The 9,132-nt window shown below is 38.5% G+C and overlaps 2 long non-coding RNA genes across 6 annotated transcripts in view; both read left to right on the top strand.

Moving 5' to 3' along the window:
- LOC147655133 (uncharacterized) overlaps positions 1–9,132 on the top strand; it is a 69,814-nt gene that overhangs the window by 44,568 nt on the left and 16,114 nt on the right. For 2 of the 5 annotated variants that reach the window (XR_015283838.1, XR_015283837.1), the window contains exon 2: positions 122–269. The exons of the other annotated variants lie outside the window; for them this stretch is intronic. This is a non-coding gene — a long non-coding RNA (uncharacterized LOC147655133). The remainder of the gene's footprint in view (positions 1–121; positions 270–9,132) is intronic. 5 annotated transcript variants of the gene reach the window in all.
- LOC147655135 (uncharacterized) lies at positions 1,499–2,414 on the top strand. The gene is made up of 2 exons (XR_015283842.1): positions 1,499–1,560; positions 2,250–2,414. It is a non-coding gene; the product is annotated as an uncharacterized LOC147655135 (long non-coding RNA).

Below are 9,132 nucleotides of genomic sequence, written 5' to 3'. Positions count from 1 at the left end.
GGCCGCTCGCCTTCCCCCCTCACGCCGTCCTCTCCCCGCGGGGGTCTGTCTGCTCTCTCTCCTCGCACTCAGCGAAATCAGGCATCTCTTAAAAGCTTCTATTTGCCGTGTTATTCCATAGCTCGACATCCCGGAAGAACTGCTCCTCCCAGGAGGCCTTGCCCAGGTCTGCCTGGCGAGCAGTTTGCATTTGTGTGATGGGTTCTGAATAAAGGAAAAGATCAGTGTGATCTCCTGGCTCCTCTCTGGCAGCCCAGTATTTGTGAAGGGTAAGTATGACCTCCTGCATTGTCTCTGGCAGCCCAATGTGTTTATTGTGTTGCCTCAAATTCCACTGACTTCCACCGGCAGTCAGGAGCAAACCCCAAGTGTTTCCCTCCGTGCCATGAGCTATGCCGGTCCACTACCAGCAGCCTGGAACAATTACAGGTTACAAAATTAGGTATCGCACAATATAGCCACGAGGGGGGTTGTATAGTTAAGACAGTTACATATTGTGTGGAAAATCATGCTGTGAAAGGCCAGTGTCCACAACGGAGATGGGGTCATCCTGCAAAAATCAACTTGATTCGAATAAAGGGAGAGAGCCCACTGGGCTGTACCCTTGTGGGGTTTCTCTTGACTTTTTGGAGGACACATGTGGCCCTCATCCTTTCTCTAGGTGCAGCCTTCCCAAACCATCTACTACATATTCCCTCTTGAACATGTATGCCCCCCTCATCATGCATTACATGACCATTAAAATTAACCATTAGCCCACCCTGGGTGGAGAAGTTAATACTCATGAGTCTATTAGGTCTGTTTGTTTTCCCACAAAGTTCAGAAGTTCAGGCTGTGCTTTGCTCTTCAGCAAACTTGCACAGCTTGATGTTGGTTAAGACCCCCACACCCATTCTTCCAGAACCTGGCAGATCCTTTCAGACTGAGTCATTTGTAAAGACTTTAAACCCATTTCTCCTGTCACATATGGAGAGATGTTTATGCTTATGGTTGTGATTTTTTTCTGCCTTTAATTTTACAGAATAGTGATAGCAATCAGAATTTTTAAAATTACTGGAATATAGGCCATAATATTTGACTTTTTAAAACTTTAATCACATCCAGATATTGAGAATGAGGAAACAGGGTTGTCATACCTAGTAGGACAAAGAGGCTATGGAAACAAACACAGGCTAATCCAGTGGCATGCAGCTGCGATGGAAAGACATCCTGGTCACTCTGTACAGCTTTACAGTTATTGCTTTCTAATATACATGTGATTAATGATCTTATTTTAATCTGCTTTTCAGAGCATGGCATGGTTTACATTGCTGGTTGAAGCCAGATGTGTAAAGCAATTGCCTTAAAAGTCTGCTCTTTGATCAGAAAAATAATTAATCTGTATGTTTTAAATCCCTCAGGTTGTTGAACCTGGAATAGAGAGCTTGTTTCCTATTCTGCTGTTGGACTTGCTGGGTAATTCTGGACACAGCAATTAACCAGCCTTAGTCCCACAAAGCTGGATATGGTACCATTCCACCTCACACTAATGCTCATAGATAAAGTATCTGCAATCTCTGAGTGAGAAATATTTCATTTTGGGCTCAAATTATTTGTCAGACAGAATGATGCTTCAGCTGTGCCTCCTCATGTACAGTGGTGGCAACATTTACCCTGCCCCTAGGAAAACTATGTTTTAATATGGCAGAGATGAAGTAAAAAAGGAGCAAACTTTCTTCACTAACTTTTCTGAGGTTAGATAGTCACTAGACCCTTAAATAGGTTATATATAAATACAACTCCTTTTTAATAACGTTTTGTAGCTTTTATCAGATGAGCCTTTTCCTGCCAAGAATTTAGGCTATCAGTTAAAGAAAACGCCGTATGACAAAGGGTTAGTTTGATAATTGTCATCAGAATTTACAGTGTAATAAAAGTTTCTCAAGAAATAGTGATACTGAAGTCTGGCAAATATAAATGATTAATTTGCTGTTTATAGCCCAGCATAGAGATTTCATATGAAAGGGATACAGGTTCTGTACCAGAAGTACCAGAACTTACATCCTGCATGGCATAGCCAATAAATTCACCACTGTTCTTACTACCAACTGTTGTTGCTGTTAGCTGCTGGATAGCCATAAAAGATTTTTGTATTTTATTAAATTTCATGTACAGTGCAGGAGAGGAAATACAATGTGCTTTGAACAGACATCTCTTAAAACTTATTTTACTGATTTAGCTGAACTGAGATATTACTTCTTGTTTTAAAGATTTTTAAAAAAAGCAGTGTCTGGAAGAAAAGCCTTGGAGAGAATTATCCACAATTTCCTAACAGGAGAAGGTGTTGTGATTTGCTGTGACTTTTGAGAGTGACCAAGATATTGTGATAGAAGATAATAAAATATTCTAATAAAATATTAGAATTATTATATTAATTTAATAATTTTAATGATAATTTAATATTACTAACAATTATATTTAATATTAATTATAATTTAATATGTATTTATTATATTTAAATAATAAAATTATGACTAAGCAGAGTGCTGAAGCTTATCAGAGAAAGTACTACCTCTCTCTTATACTGAGTTTGATAGACTTTTATGAACTTGCCAATTAAGTGCTCTGTGTTTATCCTAATGTGCAGACATACAAAGAGAGGCAGGAAATACTCAGAATTAAAAGGGAAAATGAGTTATTGCAACAGCTGTCCTATAGCTCTGCTCAGTATAGAAGAGGAAGGAGGGTCTAGTGATATCTTGCTTGCAGCAAAGCAAACAGTGTGTTCCTTAGTCCTACCTCCACTCCCCACAGAGCCCTCTCTCCCAGTGTAGGTGTATGGAATTTGGACCTGCAAACTCTGGCTGGCTGGAGAAACTGAGGTCTGTTCATTCCTATGGTGATGAAGCAGGTTCCAACCTTGTATTGGCAGGGCAGGAGAAAGACATTCTACCTGAAAATTAACCTGAAAAGCATTAATCTTTTCAATAATCTTACTGAGGCATTTTATCTTTGTCTTAGATTTATTTCATTACTTTACCAAAACTAGAAGACTATAAATATTCACAGAAAGCGTTCCCTAACTAAATATTGATCATTTTATGGATTTATCAAACTGTGGATGTAGTAAGATGAAAACAGTCTGGATACTTCTGAATAGATCATTTAAAGGGCAGCTAAGCCTTCAGCAGACACACCTTCAACATTGTGTGACTACCTCATTAGCATTAAGGGACTCTGACCTTCATCAGATCCTGAATATATCACTTTCCTGGTTATCAAAACCAACCATGCTCAGGTGCCAGAGGCGGTGTGGCCATGGGAGCCAAAGCAGGACAATTTTCCTGCTAAGAAAAGACAGCTTGCTTGTCAAACTGCACCAGACTGAGAGCTGTGCAGGCCTGGATTTCTGTGAAGGACAAAAGGGTCTGGATTCTCCTCCCCATAAGCACCACCCATTCTGAGTCATCTGAGCTGGAAGTACTGGCATAATTGCAAAACATCTTCATACAGATGGTGTGATCCAATGTAGGTTACATGAGGATTCTTGAGTGAGATATTTGGCTGTAATTAAAACACTATGAGGAGAGGTTTTTATTGTTGGGTGTTTTTCAGAAACATTTCTTCACAGGGCGGAGAAAACGTTTTCCTTTTTTAGTGTCACAGGGGTACAGAGTATGAACTTTTATTTTTGTTGGCTCATTTCCAGATAAACAAAAGAACACATTGTAAAGGTCACTTTGTGTTTTAAATTCAACAAAAATTCCATTTCATGTAGTATCTCTAGCATATGTCCCATCTGCCATTCAAGACTTTTAAAACTCGACTTCAAAGTTATCTTATAGAGTTTAGGCACTGCAAATCATCATGAATTTTGACCACTGTAGATATGATGATGCTTTGTCACAAAAGTCCACATCCTTGCAGGGCATATACCTGTGCTGATTTCACTAAAATTTAGAGACCACAAATAGTTTTGTGGTAAAGAAAATCTGCCTTTATAGCTTTGCTTCTTATTTGAAACAGTTTAATTTCTGAGGCCTTAGGATGAAGCAGTGAAATGTGCAGATGAGAGGTACTGGATACTGGACTCATAGGAAACCCCTGGATGTTCTCTCTGGACCCTGTTCTCCATTGCCCTAAATATTTTGTAGTTGTTTAGGCATGTGCAGTGGATGCAAGGTATTAATAAATCTGAATTCTCCACTTACGTCACTGGCAACATTTTGAGTCCACTTTCCAGAGATATAAATGGCACTCAATGGAATTTCAGTGTTTCAGAAACCTGATTTTCAGATATTTTGAGTTCTTTTTATACCAGATGAAGTCAATGAAACCATTTTCTGAAAATTGGGTTCCAGATATTAAAGTCTGGCAGGCAAAGCTGGGTTATCCAAAATTAGATGCCAATTCTGAAAAGATAATTGTAAGTGATGATCTCATAGGGAAGTCTGAGACAGAGTTAAGACTAGAATCTAAATCATCTGACGCCCAGTCCTGTGCATTAACCACAACAATGATTTTTTAATACTGTGAGCTTGAATACTGACTTGTTAAAAGAATAAAAGTAGTTTTCAAAACTTATCCACATCACATGCAAAATAGTTTTTTGATGTAATTTGCTGAATTCTGGTAGCTGAAGTCAATTTGCATCTCAAATTTTCAAAGAAAGTGGTTTCAGATAAATTCATTCTTTAGTGTGGTGAAGTTAAGCCCCATGCAGGTAAATACTACTTTTAATTAATTGATCAGTGGATTTTTTTTTTTTTACTATTCTTTACCTGTTTTCTGCACTTCTAAAATCAGTTCTTACCAAATACTTCTACATGAGATTAACTGTGGTTGCTGTAATATACTGTATGTATTAGAAGATAGAAAGCAGTGAGGTTTTCCATTTTTCCTATGAAGGCAGGCTGGGTGAGCTGGGGTTGTTCAGTCTGGAGAAGAGAAGGTTCTGGGGAGACTTTATTTTGGCTTTCCAATACTAGAAGGGGGCTTTATATGAAAAGTGGCAGAAGACTTTTTCCCGAGGGCTACAGTGACACAACAAGGTAAATGGTTTTAAACAGAGATGGCAGGTTTAGATTGGATTTTAAAAAGACATATTTTATGACAAAGGTGATTAGACACTGGCACAGGCTGTCCAGAGAAGCTGTGGATGCCCCATCTCTGTGTGTGTTAAGGGTTTGGCTGAATGAGAGAGACATTTCGGAATGAAATGCAAGGTCCTTCACTGAGTAGTTTTTTTCAGAAGGCATACAAATTATCAATATGTGTTATTGCTGGGAGTTTGGATTGCACCTTTCACTTTTTCACTCTTTCTTTGGTGTTTAAAGATACTAAAATAATTGGTATTTTTAAAGCTTTTTTTTTTTTTTTTTTTTTTACCAAGTCCAAGAACTTACTAAGATTGGGAAGAAAAATGAGGAAATACCTCAAATATGTGGATGCAACACTAGCTTAAAATAAGGAAAATGTATCTTCTCTTGTCACACTCAATATCACAAACTTTCAACTAGAAACTTTGTAGAGATTATTTGCACCAAATTTCAAATTGAATAAGACAAACAAGAAGGAAAGGAAATACAGCTTTCTTTGGGGTTTTGTTTGGTTTGTTTTCTTTTGTATTTTGCAGGTGAACATTGTATGTACTTAAAACTTTTGTGTAAGAATTTTTATGGTTCTTGATTAGGGAGATATTCATGTCTCAGACTAGATAGTAGCAGAAGAATGTGAATTTACTTGGATTCCAGCAGCCAGGCTCCTGAAGAAAAAGTCTCAGATGCAAATAAAAGTCTGTGAGGTTGCCACCTAATTGATTAGAAGCCAAGAACGGTCAGACATCTGGAGCTTGCAAAGCATAAGACTGGCCTCTAATTTCTCAACTTTGGCAGTTTCAATGCCACTTGTGCCTTAAATTAGTATTAATACTTGGGGAAAAAATGCAGCCTTTCTCTCTTTAATCTGTCTCTCTTTAATCAACAGTTTATAAATGCAGTAGCACATTTCAGATGTCAGTAATGTGTTTTTATGTGGAAATTGATTAATGTGCATAATAAGATGAATAGGCCTGTCTGATGCAGAACAGTGAAACACAGCATAGTGCTGCTTGAGAAGGAAATAATCTTTTAGGTCTCATAGCTTTGGCTATCTATGGAAATCAATAGCTGCTCTAAGATGGATACGACATATTGCATGCTTTAGTTGCTCTAGTTCCTGTAACTTATGTAAATATTTGTTTCTGATTATTTTTGAGGAAACATCCTTTCTATGCAGAATTAGCTTTACAATCAAAGCCGGTGTTGGGAGGAACACCCGGATCAGGTTACTAATCGGCCCGTCAGCGAGTGCAGATTTAAGACAGGAGGTGGCAGCCTTGAGTAGTAACTCACTGCTGTCTCTGCTTAGTTAAGCTCAGCTCCAAATGGAGTCAGAGCTGGGTATAACTGAGCATCTCAGCCCTTTTTCTTAAACATCACAACGACAAGCAGCCTGGATAGTGAAGATGGAAACAACTAGTTTTGTCCTTGTTGACTAGTAATTAAAAATGTAGGTAATTAATTTAATGCTTTTAATATGAAGCTGTATGGGTTTTCCTAGATTTTTTTTTTAACATTTGGATCAGTAGTTGTAGCAGGAAAGACTGCAGCACACTGCAGAGGCAGAATTTAATCTGTGTCGTTCTCATCTGGGTCTATTTCTTCTAGCTAGGAAAATCATGTTGGAGACAGGAATAACTAATAAAATATGGAGTTGATTTATTCAAATAAAAGTTGTGCCTAATTCTGGCCTCCTTTTTGGTATCCTGGGATGTTGGGTGATTCTTCATCCCTTAACTGTGGTGTACAAGCAGGTCATGATGTATTCCTATCTCTTTCATGAACTACCACACAGTAATGGCAAGATACCCTACTTTTATTAGCAATATCACTGAAATTTTCTAATCCATAAATCAGCAGAAAACCTTGCAACTACACTGTCTCAGCAGAGAGAGGAACTTGATGACATCATTGTTTTTCCCCTGTGAAAATTGCTTAGTTGGAAAAAGACAAAAAAAGATTAAATGAATCAGAGTAGCTTCATGCAACCTCCCACTTCTAATCTTTTTGAAGAATGTGAACAGTACCATTCACTGGTAAAAAATGTAACCAAGAGAGTTCTGCAGTGTTGTTCATTTCTGCCGGGTATTGTAAATATTGTGTATGTATTGACTGATTTTCCCCTACAATTCCAGATTTTAAAAGTATGTATTTTGGACCAAACTTCAAGTTACAGTTTTTTCCTTTGGGTGCATGTGAAAAGTCTTCATTTGAAAGTTTGCTAAGCAACAAATCCTTCAAATAGAACAGGTTGCAACTCTGCTCTGCCTGGAAAGTACACATGCATGTAAGTCTTGATCCATAACAGAACTAATTTTCTGAGCTTGTTTTTTGCCACAGTCTGTAGGCCAAAAATAGCATTTTCCTCTTTTTCTCCTGTGGCTTGAATCCTGCAGTTAACCTGTGCATGCACAGATCTGTCTGCTGCACACAGACACCTTAGTTTGCCTGCATGGATCTTGATTAGAGACCACATTTTCTGTAACAGTCCCGTCCTGTTAGGCACAGTAGACATTGTCAGGGAACCTTCTGTTTAATCTTTTTATTAAGCAAATATTTCCTTAAGTTTGCATAAGCAGTCGCCCATCCATGGCTTCCACACAATCCTTTAATAACTGGCAGGGTGTGGTGATTACATTTCCTCAGAGGCTTCTCCTCCATCTGACTACCAAAAGTAATTTATTCCCCAGTTAACAATCATCACTTACTTGTTTTATTTCTTCACTTCCTTTGTCTGTCACAGGCAGGCAGATCAGGGATTTAATAGCTGTCTTTTTAGTGCAAAAAGTGGGTGGGGGATGATTCTTTGAGCCGAATTCCCTAAAGAAATAAGGCTTGTGTTATCATTCTCTGCCTACTCCAACACTCAACATTCAACACTAATAACGTGGAACCCCACTGGCCATTTCACTTCATGCAGAAGAGGAACAAGGGATTCCAGCCTTCCAGCTTCCTAGCAATTTTATAAAATTATGGAAGTCGATGGCTGTGGGGAGGAAAGAGAGCCTACTACTACCTTCTAGTATTAAGGTACTTGTTAATTTAGGAGACACATGCCAAGTTTTGAATATCAAAAAATTTGAGAATTATTTGGAGTCAAGATGAGCACCTCCCTTTTTGTGTGTGTTTGGTTTTTTTAAAAGGCCGCTAACTCTGAAAGAATGTGTAAAACTTGCTTGATACAGATGATCAGTACTGATCACTACTTTTAGGTTGAAGGCTGAGTCATAACAGTTGTTCTATGCATTAATTTAATTTTCACTCCTTCACAGCATTTATGGGATTGAAAAGTGTGCCAAAAAGCATTTTGTTCTATGAGGAAGTGCAATAAACTAGGGCCCTATAATGTCTGTGTTGCTGGAGAAATATGGTTTTCTTTTTTTGAGTAAGTAGTTCTGGAGTCTTAAGGGCTCTCTTTCTGATTGTTGCTTTCTTGGAACAACAGTAGCTGCAGCCTTGGCTGGATTAGGACATGGACAGATGTTTTGTTCCAGATCCAGCTGTGCAGAGGAATGAGGTTTTCCATCCACAGCCACGTGGGTGCTTCTAGATGCTACAAACTGGCCTGTCATGAAGAAGTTTTTATGGTTCTCCCTAATTCATGCTAAGCACAATTAGGTGTTTCATTTTAAGCAGTTTAAAATCCTGCTCTGAGGTATGGCAGCTGGCTCTGCCTCACCTGAGTTAGCAGTACTGCCATGGACTCTTCTGTTAGCACCTTGAAGAGTGGTCAGGAACTTCTGAGGTGGTTAACCCTATCCAGTGGCGCTGCGAGATGTAGAAGAAACCACCCCTACATAGTCTGAAGCCCTTTTGATAATTCACAAGTATATGGCATCATGGGCAGGACTTCTGCCTGCTCAAAAGGTGAGTGAATATCATTTGGGGATTTGAATATCTGAGCTCAACAAACAGAAGGAAAAACACTGACTCATATGCTTTTACAAACCAGTTCCATAGCAGAGTCACATTTTAAATTGAGCCACATGTAAAAATGGCATATTATGCTGAGAAAAATTGTAGATATGTGGAAAAGGTATTTAGTGGTTTGGGG

This window comes from Cyanistes caeruleus, chromosome 2 (genome assembly GCF_971803275.1).
Source record: "Cyanistes caeruleus chromosome 2, bCyaCae1.hap1.1, whole genome shotgun sequence".
Taxonomy (NCBI): domain Eukaryota; kingdom Metazoa; phylum Chordata; class Aves; order Passeriformes; family Paridae; genus Cyanistes; species Cyanistes caeruleus.
Note: the sequence above shows the minus strand (reverse complement) of the source record. Positions and strands in the feature narration are given on the sequence as shown.